Source organism: Larus michahellis, chromosome 2 (assembly GCF_964199755.1).
Source record: "Larus michahellis chromosome 2, bLarMic1.1, whole genome shotgun sequence".
Classification (NCBI taxonomy): Eukaryota; Metazoa; Chordata; class Aves; order Charadriiformes; family Laridae; genus Larus; species Larus michahellis.
In genome coordinates this window covers 66,966,311-66,980,851 of record NC_133897.1, presented here as the reverse complement: position 1 = coordinate 66,980,851, position 14,541 = coordinate 66,966,311, and the positions used below count along the sequence as shown (strand labels likewise).

At 44.6% G+C, this 14,541-nt stretch overlaps 1 protein-coding gene and 1 long non-coding RNA gene across 6 annotated transcripts in view; one reads left to right on the top strand and one right to left on the bottom strand.

Moving 5' to 3' along the window:
* The window catches only part of KCNG2 (potassium voltage-gated channel modifier subfamily G member 2), a 63,019-nt gene extending 55,621 nt beyond the window's left edge, over positions 1-7,398 (bottom strand). For 2 of the 4 annotated variants that reach the window (XM_074575781.1, XM_074575777.1), the window contains exon 1: positions 7,185-7,398. The gene's annotated coding sequence lies outside the window, so the exon portion shown is untranslated. Of the gene's footprint in view, positions 1-5,696; positions 5,828-6,786; positions 7,047-7,184 lie in introns of those variants that run through there. The other 2 variants (XM_074575778.1, XM_074575779.1) reach the window with 2 other exon arrangements.
* Positions 7,393-13,393, top strand: LOC141739118 (uncharacterized). 2 transcript variants are annotated; one of them, XR_012585587.1, is made up of 2 exons: positions 7,393-7,545; positions 13,215-13,393. It is a non-coding gene; the product is annotated as an uncharacterized LOC141739118 (long non-coding RNA). The 2 variants fall into 2 exon arrangements; XR_012585586.1 differs by having other exon boundaries at positions 7,393-7,766.
* The last annotated feature ends 1,148 nt before the right edge of the window (positions 13,394-14,541 follow it).

Below are 14,541 nucleotides of genomic sequence, written 5' to 3'. Positions count from 1 at the left end.
TGATAACTTTACGGACTTCTAATAACAGTAAAAACTGCAGCTCAAAGGCAAACCTGAATAAATGACCTTGAAAAACACAAGAGACAAGAACACAGCAAAAAAATTATTCTCGGTACAGAACTTACATCAAATCAACTGTATCTGAACTAGAAGTGGTGTGACTGGAGTTGTTCCTGCCTTCTTGTAGGCTGAAGACTGGAGGCATATCCCTGAGGCACTGACATGGTACCGTGACTTTCTCTTAATCAACCAACACAAGTTCAACTGAATGACAAGCTAGAAGAGACACATAAAACTTAGCTGGGAACTAAGACTGAATACATAACACGAGTACTGCCCCAGGAACTGTCTCCATGATGAAACATAACAGGGTTGAGATTTTATTGTGTGCTTCTGGATATTGAAAGACATCATATAAATGGTAGCATTCAAAGTAAGCACACCCATACACATCAATAGAAGCCACAAACAAGCCTCCTGTGGCTTCACTGACTGCTTCGGTCTGGCAGGTAAGACCAGTCATTATTCTGAGCACGGGGGTAAGCTCAGAAGTAGGTCAACGTGCCTTACTGCAAACAAATTTAACAGCTTAGCTGAACAACAATGTCTTGCAGCCCGAAAAGATGTCAAAAGGCCCAGTAACGGTAACAAAGTGGTGCTAGCCTGTCCGTAGAGGCACATAGCAAGTCTCTGCCACCAAAACGTAACTGCAAATTCACTAGAAGAAAAAAAAAAGGAAAAAAAAAAAAAGGGAAGCATGGAATAAGGAAAGATGGTCTCAATCTTGATGGTCTGTTGTAATCTTCATTAACTAGAAGCACATTATAGTGATCTCCAAAAGCAATAATTTTCGATGTCAGAATTAGACACTAAAATTTCTGAGGATGTGCTCCACATCCTGGGAAATATCTGCTTTTTAAAGTTTTTCCTCTTTAACTCAGTAACATTACCAAAGGCAGTTTGTGAGGGAAGAGAATTAATTTTCAAGAGACAAGTAAAAATTTCATCCTGGCAGGTCGCAATAAAGTAGAATCCTAACCCATATGGACTTTAGCCTTGGAATAATATTTGAAAAGCTCTAAGCTAAAGAGATCTGGGTTTCACTCAGAGTTTTGTTGGATGAATTTATATTGTGATTGCAGTCTCCACGGAGGTTCCCTGGCTTCCTGGCTTTACCATCTGAAAAAACTGCACTGATAATCTGAAGGAAAACAACTGTTTCTCTTGCTGCCCATCACATTCTGTTCAGCACAGAGTACCTAGAATTCTTGCAGTTCACTCTGGGAAGTTCAAAAACCCCTCATCTTCCCTCAAGCTCAGTCTATCCTTTACCTTATTATTTTGACCGCTCAGTGATTTACAGTATTGAGAATGCACTTTCTCTAGAGATTGTTTCCATCTCATTTCCAAAGCAGGATGTTCCTCTTTTTAAAAATGCAAAACAACCCACCCAGAATATTTTCCTACACGTGGAAAAATCTGTCCATCAGTGTGATAACCAACTTCATACAGTGGACAGGGCTCCTGGCTGACATTGCTTCACACGACCCATGCAAGCAATATGAACTCAACTCATTAACGGGAGTCACACATCGTTTCCTTCATTAATCTACATCACTTGTGTGGCTAAACCAGCATGTTCCTGTTGTGGTTGATGCTGAATATGGTGTTCTTACATTGTTGCTCACCCAACTCAGTGTTGCTTCAGCTGTAACCAAATTTTGAGTTTAGCTGTGAATGAAATAATTCCAGCTCAAGCCAGTAACAGCCCCGTAATCCCAAACCCACCTGAACCAGCAATGGTATAAGGCACAGAAACCAGGGTTTATAATCCATGCGCTGCTGAGCCCCACGGCAAGGGAGTAACCAAGCAGTATTTTACTTGACTCAAAGCTGGTTTGATGTGACAGATTTAAAAGCAGTAACTTAGGTCCAGTTCTAACTAGAGAAATCAAGAAGTGGGTGGGAATGAGCTTCCCATTCAGGATCCAGTTCCATTCAACACCCTGGAGAGATAAAATCCCAAAGTCTCAGAAATGAGCTAGACTTTAAGAAGTTAGGTATATTTTTCAAGGGTACAAGGCTCGTCACAGAAAATTATTCTCACACCTGTGCCAAATCCCTGGAGGATGGTTTATCCTAAATCTGAGTGGTTTACTTCTCCTCCTTTTTCCTTCATCTGTACAGTCTTTCCTTAAACATTTTAAAATTACAAATGTCTTGTAATTCAGACAGTGGGGTAAATATGCACAAAATGACGACGCGTGTGAGGAATCTGCTTCACAGCCAACACACAATGCCTGTTTTTTATCTGAGAAACCTCATTTTCAGCTCATTCCAATAATGTATCTGACTGGAAACATAAAAAAAAAATAAAAAAACTCACAGGATAGCAAGAGAATGGTTTTTCTCAGAAAATAAACACATTTATCATTCGCCTCTGAAGTTCCCAGGGGACCAAGCTCAAATCCCAGGTGGACCAAGCGAAGCCAACATAGTGGTGGACTCAGTAGTGGACTCGACAATCTTTGGGGTCTTTTCCAACCTAAATGATTCAATGATTCTATTATGTGTCGGCACCCCTTTCCACCTGGGGAGTGATGGAGTTCAGACAGAGAAGGGTATCGCCAGCATGCCCACAGCTGTTCCCACGAAGCTCCCATTCACCGAAGGGTGAGCACTGAAGGGTGCCAGTAGGCATCCTGGCACAAGACAACCCTGCACACAGACAATGCTGATCTTACCTATTATTCCCTGCCCAGTTGATATCAGCCTATTTATTCTGCTAATGCAGCCAGGCTGCATAATGTAGGCTGAGACAAATGGTTCTAACTCAATTGTCACAAAAACCCCACATCACTAATATTTACAAAGTGTTTCTTGTGGGTACCGTCTCAGTCTAAACACGATTTGTTTCTTCAAGAAACACGAAGCTCTGAAAAAGAAGATAAGAATAACTTCCATAATCACCAGCATGTGTAATTCTTCACCTTTTGAAACAACACTGAAAGGATACATTTTTAATGCTTTATTTTTGTTTCGTCTCGGTTGCTTTAATATTCCTAGAATCTGGAGTACCACTTTTTTCCTTTTAAATGCTCGTGTTCTTTCCTGTTTGTCTAATATTGATTTGCCTCCTGCCAGTTGTGCAGAACTCTAATTTAACACGTTTTAGCTGGATCCCTTGTTTTCAACAAACTTCACGAATGCTACTAAGAGAGGTCAGGAAACGAAAGACACCACTTAACCAAGTAGCATAGAGCATGGAGAACCGTTATTTGTGTAGATACCCTGTAAACATGGTGGCTTTATGTTTATTTTTACCAATAGCTGGCAGCACAGTTAACAGTATTAATTATCCTTACTTTCAACGTAGTTATTTAGAATTCTGAAAAACAACAAGAAAGAGATCATTTGGGACCTTTTCTACTCAGGACTAGGAACACATTAAAGTTACTTGATTCAACTACAGTAATTTAAACTCTTCCTTTAGTTTTCTGTCATTTGGAAAAAATACCACAAACCTCTGATTTGCTTTTAAGTTTAAGATTTTACCACCAAATGGCTGTGAAAGAGCAAATTTGCTGGTATAACCTGAACGACTATCAGAGATGTCAGTTCATGTTAAGAAGCTGGGAAACTCTATACTTCTCATCTTTCTCGACGGTGAAAAAACATAAAGAGATTTTAAATATTTAATAAGAAGAATAATGCCCCAGAAATTGCACTTCAGTGGAATACATGCACCTAAGGTTCATGGAAGCACTGAAAGTTTTAAACTGTAAAGCACTCATCCTAAAGCACATCAGCTTTTAGTAAGACATCACAGATGATTTTTGAGTTGGTAAGGGCAGAAGGACAATATTAAGAAAGCAGAGAGGCTCTGGCCCCTCTCTCATCTTGAGTAACATGGGGAGCATCCACCCATTCTGCTGGCAAGTCAGGGGAAAGCCACTCGTCTTGCATCAGCCAATATGACTAGCACCAGAGTCTTCAAAAATGTTATTTTTTTATTCTGCTCACCATTTGAACACACTGCACAGAATCTTAATTGGCCTTGGTATCTTAGTCCCATTGAAAAAGAAAAAAGCAAGGAGGAAGGCAAAGGTCTTCTGCAGGCAAGACACGAAGAACAGAGGAACACACGAGAAGGCAAGACAAGAGGAACACAAGAGGAACAGAAGCAACAGAGTCTGACTTTCCATATGGCTAAAACTGCCTCCTGAAATGGGAGGTAGGTTCAGCTGAGATGCAGGATAAGAACACACCAGGAAAGAAGTACAAAGTAACTTGAAGCTGTCAGGTTTAATTAATAGGCACTTAAAAATGCCTGACATGCAAAAAAAGCATTAAGGTCCATTGTTTACAAAAGCTGTCATAATCAGTCTGATGAAGACATTAATCTGAGTAGGGAAACGTGCAAGTCACATAACTCAAAACTGATGTCCTAATGAAGCAAATAAGCTACTTGATGCGATGCGAGGCACACTGAATATTTAAAACCTCCAGTTTTCATTTTCTTCCCCTAATACCATTCAAATTGAACATTTATTTTTATCATCTCTTCAGTCGTAAAATGCTGCCTCTCTTTCTGCCTTGCAAACAATCTGAGGACACAGTGATCACCTCCAGTGAAGTCTTTCCCCCGATTGCTCAAAACAAGCAATCAAATAGTTGTCTACATGCAAGTTCACAAGCTAAAAGCTATGCCGAGCATTCAGAAGACAATACTCTGGAATAATTCACCATCTGGGTACTCTTACCCTGTACCAACAGTACCCATGCACGTTGTTAGCACGGTTAGCTACAGCACTATCAGTTCCCACCAGCTTTTCTGGCTCTAGCTTCTCCAATTAGACAGGTCTTGTGCTACAGAAGTACGAGGGTTTCCACAGAATAAAAAAACCCATCCAACATCAGCTTGATTACTGATCCTGTCTGATTGCAGACCGTACTGGGTTCAGTGCAAGGCACAATCACATTACTTGGGAGCAGTTTCTTAGGCTGTCCTGAAATTGTACTCTGGCATTTAAAAGGATTTCTCCCAAAATCAAACACAACAATGACAAAGAAAAGGGAAAGACGAGAAGCATCTGAAAACCACCACAATCCTGCCTAAGCGTCCTGTTCAGCAAAGAAATACAACTCTTCTCTCATCTGTTTTATCAACACAGAGCTGCTAAAGGAAAAAAAAACAAACAACACAACTCATATTTTAGGGCTTCAAAACTGAAGTGACATAAACACAGCAGGGCTTCATTAATGGGGGCACGACGAGAGTTATTCATACACAAGGCTGTATCACATTTAAAAGCTGAGCTGAAACTTTCCTTTGTGTGCTGTTTTAAAACCATTCCATAATTAAGCCCAAAGAGATAACAGACATTTATTGACAGTTAATGCAGTGCTCCCACGATGTATTATTAGGCACAAGATCAGAGGCGCAAGGCCAAGTGCTGTTAATCTCCACGAGTGCAGTAGTGTCTCAGATACCTACTGCCCAAAAATATCTGGTGATATTGCTAATATTTTTTAAAAGGCAGAAGTCTTGCGTTTTCACAGAAACTGATAGACTGATTAACCCATCAAAATACAAGTGTCATGGAAAAGAACCTGAGACAATTTGCCTATTTTTTAACCCCCCTTCCCCGCATAAGGGGAGACGTATAAAAAAGGACTACCCTCCTTTGCCTTACCTGATGTTTTACTTTAGCAGTGTCAAATCTCATCCTTCGTGCTTGGCTAGAAACCTTTCCAAAACAAGTGGGAACATCTATCAACTTTTACCCAAGGTAAAGGAAGTGCTGAATATTCAATTGTAGGTTTCCTTCCAAATGCTCTGCTTGTTTGTTTTAGGGAAGCCTTAAGAAGAGCAAATAAAAGAGGTTTGAAATCCTCTGAGCAAAGCTGACTTCTTTTCTCTGAAGGTCATCCTCAAGTCATTTCACAACCACGGAAATAGCCGGGGGGCGGGGGGGAATAAGCAGACTCAAAAGACACCTTTCCTTCTGAAATAAGCGGTGCCGCAGGCTGAACTGAAAACATGCCCTCAGGTGGGTTTGCCACTTTTTATGGACCCAGTCGATCTTCCCCCGGGGAGAAAGATGCAACAAGAAGTTCTTGCAAAAGTAACTACAACACAAGCACTGCACATAAAGGAGAGTCTTCAGAAAGACTCCACTAGAAGCAATCAGGGTCGTCAAGGGTCTTATGGACAAGAATCTTCTTCATCAGGACAAATCTTAACCCCTGTTTTCAGGGCCAGTGCTGAAGTCGATATACTAAAACCATACAGCGTGGTTCTGAATCAAGACAGAGCCTTGACAATTTTATGGTCTGATCTTACCGAGAATACGCACTCAAATATTTAGAAACACATTTAGCCAACATTAACTATGACTGACATGCATATTCAGAGGAAATTTTGCTTGGGATCCAAACTGAAATTCGTAATCACGTTAGCTATAAATATTATTTAGCAGATGTTGCAACCTGACTAAAGACTCAATTTTGTGTAAACCTTGAGAAAGACCCGGGAACCCAGCGGGAGCTCAGCCTAGGTGAAAACTATGGGATTTGGGGCTCCTTGTGCAGTTACACCACCCTCCTTTCAGTGCCAGCTCAATACACCCTGTTTCTGTAACTAAAACGAAACACCACCCCCTAAAAAACCCCGAGCGAGCAAGCAAGCAAGCAAACAAAAAGAGTATTCCCGGGCACTTCGGGCAGGACCAGACGCAGCTCCGACCGCCACCGACCCCCCGCCGCCAACACCGGACCCGTTACCTTCGGCTGCCGCTCGCCGGCTGCGGCAGGACGGGCGCCCTGCCCGGGCAACCGCCGGCTCCGCAGCGGCCACCGCGCAGCCCGGGGCTCACGCCCGCCCGCGGGGAGCGCCGCCGGGGCCGGGGGGAAGGCGGGCAGCGGGGTCCCGCCGCTCCGCGCCGCGCTCGGCCGCGGGGGGGACCGGGAGGGACGGGGCAGCGGCGGCCGCGCTTCGACCCGGCTGTGGCTGCGCCCCTCGCTCCGCGCACGGCTCGGGGCGAGCAGGGGACCCGGCAAGTGAGCGGCAAAGTTGTTGTTGTTGCCGCCGCCCGGAGGCGGGCGGGCGGGCGGCAGAGGCACGGCGCCCGCCCCCAGCCCCTCGCCCACCGGCTGGCTCCGGCCCGCCCGCCCCCTCTCACCTCAGGCGCTGCCTCCTCCCCGCCGGCACCGGGGAAGGCGCCGGCTGCTCCCCGCTCCATCGCGGCGCTGCGCCCCGCTCCCGGCTCCCCAACTCGACCCGGCTCGCTCCGGATCGCCGCGGCCCACCCTCCCCTCGCCGCCAAGTGCCAGCGCCGGCCGCGGAGCGCCGCCTGCCGCCTGGGGCAGAGGCTGGGGGCGGCCCTGCCCGCCGCCGTGCCGGTGCGCCGGGAGGCCGCCCCTCCCTCGCCCGGGGCAGGCTGCCGCCTCCCCGCCGGGCTGGCAGCGCGGTGGGGGCAGCGCCGGCCCCAGCTCGCCCCGTGGGGCTGGCGGCGCCCTCGTCGGGGGCGAAGCGGCCAGAAGGTAACGGCGTTAATATCCTTTTAAAAGATATTAATATCTTTAACACCCCCCACCCCGGGGCAACGCGCACCCTGGCGTCCCGGGGCTGGTGGCCGGCTGCCGCCCGCAAGCGGCTGACGTGAGCTGCTCAAAAAACCGAGCCCGAGCCTTAATTTACCGCACTTTCAAAAAAGTGAACGCGCCGGCGGGCGGGCTTGCCCCGGTCGCGCTGCTGGTCTCAGGTAAGTTTACCCGTTCACGCCCCGCGGTGCGGCAGAGACAGCCTGGCTCCGGCAGGGGAGTGCTGTCGGAGAGCCCCCGCTGCCTGTGAAGGGCTCCCCACGGCTGGCGAGTGTTTTGTTGTTTTTTTTTTTTTGCCGAGTTTCTGCCTAACTGCGGTGCAGCTGCTGCCCGATCGCGTCCCGGGAGCCCGACCGGGACGCGCCTTTGGAAGCAGCGCCCGCCAGCCCCGGCCACGCAGGGCTGGTGCCTCTGGGAGAGGGGAGGTTTTGCGCGGCCCCTGTCCCGAGCGCTAGCGGGGTCTGCGTGTCCCGGGGGCCGCCAGCACCCCTCGGTAGGCAAAGCGGGGGGCGACCTTCACGGGCGTTCAGGCACAGCCGTTACCCTGACCGATGTCCGCGGTTTGCGCGCCAGGCACCGGGGAAAATGTAAAGCCTTCTGATGCCGCTGCGCGGCCAGGGTTCGCCCGCGGACCATCACCGCGGGATCCCGCTCCGCCGTGCCAACAGAAAACATCACGCTTGCAACTTTTATGGCTTAAATAACGAGGACGTCTTGCTGGAATCCTCCTCCCCCCCCCACCTCCCGGTACTACATCAGGTTGCAGCTTATTTGCGAGGATTGAAATACGTTTCCTGAGGTGCCTTCTTTATCTCTTGCCAGTTTCTTGCGAATGTCTCTGTGGCTAGTATCTGGCTCCAGATTTTTTGTCAGTTTTTACATCTTTCAATTTATTTACTGTGTATTCTCGCATTCATTCCAGTTTTTAAAAATATTTCCTTTCCCCCCTTGGGGAGACTTCTGGCTAGTTCTGGCATCTGTCATGATTTTTGCCTCTTAAGACTGAAGCAAAGATTATGTATGTACTAATTAGTGTCTTCTCAGTTAGTGGATCAGCTGCAAGAATATATCAGATCAAACTTGATAAAAAATGCCAATCCCGGGCAGCCCCTTGCATCTGCAAGGACCCAACTCTGCATGTCTCCGAGAAAGCAGCATGTAGGTTTGTTGATACTATCTGGAGATATTAGGGAGGTTCTCTTTGTACGTACATACGCAATTCATGCTTTTACTGATTATTCCTTACATTCACTACAAAATCTATCAAGTTTCAAGGGAACACTTCATTGCTCTTGAACTGTTTGATTTTCAAGGTAACATGGAAAAAGTAATTGTCAATTTAAATGTATTGCTTTCTAATTTCATTTCATATTCTGTTGTCCTTGCAATATGAAAAGACAAACAAACAGGACCACCCATTCAACCTTGCTTATGTCGACTCCTTTTGGCAATGCTTCTTGCATGCTTTTCATGAATCAGTCCCCTCAGCTCTGCCCCTAAAGTCTGTGGAAGTGAGACAGGCAGTGCAATATCTGACCTTGTTTTTACCAATACTAAAGAACTGTTTGAAACCACTTGCCTTTCTCATACAGCAGGATCTTTTCATTTTAATTTGTTTGCTGCTTGACAGCACATATAGCCTGGGACATATTTTCACTGGCGTGACATTTTCATGCATTTACTTTTCTGTGCCTGTTCTGTTTATCCAGTTAGCTTCACCTGTGTACAGCTTGCATTTTCGCAAAATGCTCTGTGTTAAAATACACTGAGGTATACCTTTATAATTTCTTTTTTTTTTACCCTCTAATTCCTAACCAGTAATTTGACAAGACTATAGGAATTAGGAGCCCAATTCTGTTCACAAACTGATGTGGTGCTATTAACTTGAGAGGTTACCTTTTGTCTTACACTGGATCAAGCCCTGCTGTGAAGCGAAGTGAATAGTGACTGTGATTGCACAGGTGGAATCCCACTTTTGAATATGTCCAAAGCATTAAACAATATTTCTCCCCCCAAATTCCACTAAGTTGCAAATTCTTTACTAGATGCAACAATTCTGATAGTGAAGAGTGATAGTGAAGATCAGCAGCAGAATGCCATTTATGGGGTCCATGCCACTTACTTTCAAAGGTAATACAATTCCACTTTTTCGAACAGATGGAGAAAAGATTGCACGGAGAAGTTAACTGGTTTGGACATGATCATATTTGTATGTTCTTGGCAGAACTGATGTTGAAACCCGGGTCTCTGGCCCCAGCCTTCTTCACACGTTGACATTGCTTTTGTGCTGCTTTGTGCTCATGTTCCTTGTAGGCCACCTCTTGTGTGCCGTTCCCCATCTCAGGCAGCACCCACAGCCGCAGCACTGAGGCTAAAGGCTCCTTTTCAATCCTTCTGAAGACCATGGCAGCAAAACTGGGCCACAAAAGGCAGCTTTGTTTCATGCCCATGCCTGTAGAAGAGCAGGATAGCTACCATTCCTTCTTACTCTTGTTCCTGGGCTTGCCTGGAGTAAATGCAATTGAGTTTGATTTACAATCGAGCCTTCCTACTGCAATTAAAAAGACATTTCTATGGTTTTCTGCGAGGAGCTCTCTTCACCCAGGAGTGTGGGCACAGCCTCATCAGTCTTCTAGCTTAAAAATTCCAGTTTCTAGTTGGACCTGGTCCTGCTTCAAATGAAATCACCACCTGAAGTCCCAATTACGTCAAAGGGAGTACGATGAAATGCTTTGCAGGTGTGTTTACCTGTTTCTTCCCAATCCGTCCCATTAGTGTTGCCATTGCTTCTGTGCCACAGATGGCAGTTACAATGTCAGCGACGGGACCAACACAGAAGCCAGGGCCCCCCTCAGTTTAACTTGTTCAATCAGTTTAAAACTTCTTAAATATGTTTAATTTTTTTTTTTAAAAATGATAAACTTAAAAGCACTTGCACTTCTTATGCTTGCAGTGCTCACTGAGAGCTGCTTTCGTAAAGCAAAAAAAACCAGCTGTAAGTGCAATACTTAAAGGTTTTTTTATCTGAAAGCTGAGAAAAGCTGGACTGTTATCCCAGATCTGTGAAGAGGAAAAGGTTACCTTTTCCTCTAGACTCACAATAGGATGACTCTTTGCATTGCTTTTTCTTTGGATTATTTTATCATCTCAGTGGTTATTACTGCCTCTGCCAATATTACTGCCTATTACTGCCATGAATTTGGTTTAGGATTTGTATCATCTAATCCAGAAAGGATTTCACAGGTCAGTAAGATGTTTCAGCTGAGCGTCAAAAAGCACTCTTCAAATAGACACAGCTTCTTGGGAGTCTTTTGGGATAAGTAGTGTTAGGGATCAGGGTTTATGTATATATTAGAACCCGTGTTTTACAGATGGAGAAACTGAGCCACCATGTTTAAATTATGTCACTGGTGACCAAAGAAACAGGACATGGCTGTAGGCAGTAAGAACATGTACTAAAGCTGCAATTTTTAAGTTTCACTCTGGTGTCCCTGTCAGCCGAGTTGTTTTAGCTGCAAACTGGTGTAAAAAGTTGTCTCCATCTGTCTGGAAGGTCAATTGGAAGCCTTTGCAGAGGATGCGCCTAGAAACAGCGTCATCAGGCAGAAGCTGAGGCTTATGCGTTATTCCCATGTAAAAAGAGGAATCACAAAAAGGGAGGGAAGGTGATGGTGACCATGATTTTTGGGCACCTGGGGTGTGCGTAGACAGCGGAGGCGGGTATAGAATCTCGCTCCTCGGAATCAGTGGCAGGGATAGAAGGAAGCCCCTGGAAGCCCAACTCCCACTCCTTAGCTCTCATAGCAGACAGAAATCCCAGAGATGGGTAAGTGAATGTGTCTGTGAAGACTGTGTTGAAAACTATTATTGTAATATTTTTGATCGATTGTCACGAAGTATTGCTTAGTGTGCTTTTGAAGGGAGAGAGAGGCAGATAACAAAATTTTGGTACCTGTCACGGAGATAATTATTTTTGTAGCTGTAGGGAGGGAAAAGGATGGGGGAAAAACAAGAAAGGGAAATGAAGCATCGCTTGCTTCAGGTTAGAGTGATTTTTCAAACAGGAAAATAATTAAGCCGAACTTCTATTTAAGTGACTGCAACCAATTCCACTCAGGGCACCTGATGCGAACAAAGTTCTCAGAGCTAAGAAATTATACTGCAGATAGCAATGCAGTGGGGAGGGATAATATAATTGTATCAGCGACAGCACTGGAGAAAATTCAGTAGTTTTCCCCTCAAGTTATTTGTCATGAAGTGGCCATGTGCATGTGCAAAATATTAATGATCTATTATAACAATGGCCATGTGTATATACTACATAAATATAACATTTTATGTGTATATTCTTTTCTGTAAGAAGAAGGAGAGTTTAGAGTTTTCTGCAAACTATATATAGAAATTATATAACCTGCGGCAAGCAGGACGTACTTTTTATATTAAAGCCAATTTTTCAAATTATTTCAGGGAAAATTACCCAGGTTGGAAAATCACAAGAGTTAAATAAACAAAGGAAATGAAGAAAGTCACAGAAGACATCACTGAACTACTGCGGTGATGGCTTATAAACACTCCATATCCTTTTTGTGTGGAAATAATATTGCTGTGAGTTACAGCTCTGGTATTTCCTCTTTTATTAGACATCAGGTTATGTTACTGCAGCTTTGCTGAGAGTCACAGCAATGAATTCGGGTCTCTATTATCTCTTGCATCCAGTTGCAAGAGCACAGTTGTAACAAAGAGCATACAAGTCATCTTCCAATTAAAGCTAGACTCAATTTTAAGGTAGTGTATGCAAATTTACCCTGAAACGGAAACCTCATTAAGCTTGTTATGTACAGAGGTGTTTATTTTCTTCTCGTTGTGTTTATGTCCAGTGCCATGGGGGTGGTGGAGAGGGGAGTAACTCTGCCAAGCAGGAAGCTGTTAGCTACTTTGGCTCTTCGATTTGAAAATGAGACCCAGGTATACATATTAACAGCATTTATCAAAACAGGAACCTTGTGAGAACAAGATGTATAGTTAGATTTCAACTACTTTTTCCAGAGCAGATGCAAACTTAAACTGTAAACTGTCCCCATGTAGAGATGTGGCCAAGCTGCCAAAGCCAGGTGGCTGGCAGTGTACCTCCCACCCAGGCAGCAGTACTGTCCTGATTGTAGACCACACCACATGTTCAGAAATTGCTTTTCTACAAAGGGTTTCTATGTAAAAATCAACATATGTCCGCCTCCGTGTTGGTATAACAAGTCCCAGCAGCCATGCTCAGGCTGAAAAGATATTTTGCTAGTGTTGGGATTTGCCCACTCAAAATACCAAGGCAGAAAACATTCTGTAAATGGGAAGAAATACAGAGCACAAACTGCAAGCAATTTGGAAATTAGGTTTCATCTCTGAAACCAAACATAAGCACCCAAGGCTCTGAGATGCTTGCTGAACAAAGACACGGTCAGGCAGCCAAACAGATGGAAAAAGAATCCAGCGGTGTTAAGCTTGATCCTGTCCTGCTTCGGGCAAAATTTCAGCCTCAAGGGTTAATGCTCCTTAAATACAATTCATTGTGTAAATTCAACATTGCACCTAAACGTATTATATTTCTTGCATTACAGGCTTTGCGTTTGGAAGGGTTCTCCTAAGCCATTTGGCTGAAAATGAAGGACAATGAAAGAAGAATAATATCAGGATGATCTCCGTGGGGGTTATCTACACTGTGGTTCTCAGAAAAAAATTAATCCAAATTGACTAGTTTTAGATTTTTAAAATGGATCATTAAACCAAGCTAAGCTCCTGTGTTGACTCTCTTATTCAGAACTAAGGTTTTCCCAGTAAATTGTCGTTCATTGGAAAAAAAAGAAAAATACATCCCATTTAATTCTGAATGTCAACACACAGAAATTTAAAACAGTTTAACAAAACCACTCTGAAAGTTGATTCAGATTAATATTTAATCATCCAGCATCCTCCTGTCGTCTGGAGGCTTATGAGCATGGGAAACTTAATGTGCTGTAAAGTAGCTTTTAAATTTTCATGGAAGGAGAATATGCCATTTTCAGGGAAGAGTAAACTACCGCTAGGAGTGGCCTACAGAAATAGTGTACGGTAAGTTTACAGTCCCACCCGCTAACTTCACAGTAACTTCCTCTATGGACCTGCATCCAGATAGGTAGAATTTATGTATTATTCAGCTTGCTTTGCACACGTGGCAGCACTTTGGGTACAAAATGGATCAGAGTGTAAACAGCGAACGATGGCTACGTCTACATCAGGAGCAAAATGCTACTGAGGGCCCAGCATCTGGGCTCTGTGTGTTTCGGGAGTTTTTCCTTCAGTGTAGCTGAAGCGCATCTTTCAGTTTTGCTCCTGCAAGAAGGACCCTGTGTTTGGGCAGTGTGAACCCAAGCATGGTAAATGGCGAGAATCAAGAAGCTATTTTCAAAAGCAGGGTCCTAGCCTGAAGTGCAATGCCAGCGTAGGCACACCCAAGCAGAGCACAGCTTCTGCAGAAGGGCGAGTCTGATGCCAGCCTGGGTGCGCTGCCAGTGTAGAGTGACCAGCGTTGTGGAGACCTGCTAGAGGATGGCTGGGGGACTCCCTGAGTTAGCAGAGAGGTTGGTACTTTCCATTTTATGGAAAAAAGGATGCAGAAAAGCCCTCTTCGTCTTGATGCCTATGGCATCATTTAGACTGTCACAGCACTTGATGCAGAAGTAAGAGAGACTTTGTTCAGAAGATGCACAGCACTCTGTTTTGAAAACCACATTATAAAGATTGCATTGAAAACCGGCCCTGAAGCTTTTCTTCCCCCAGCCTGTTTGCCATGAGAAACAGTAAATTAAATAGCATCGGAAACGCCAGACTCCTATATGTAATGAGCATGCAGCCCACAGAATTCACTAAGCAAGAGGTCAGTGGGCTTAATGAATTTGAATGTGTCTT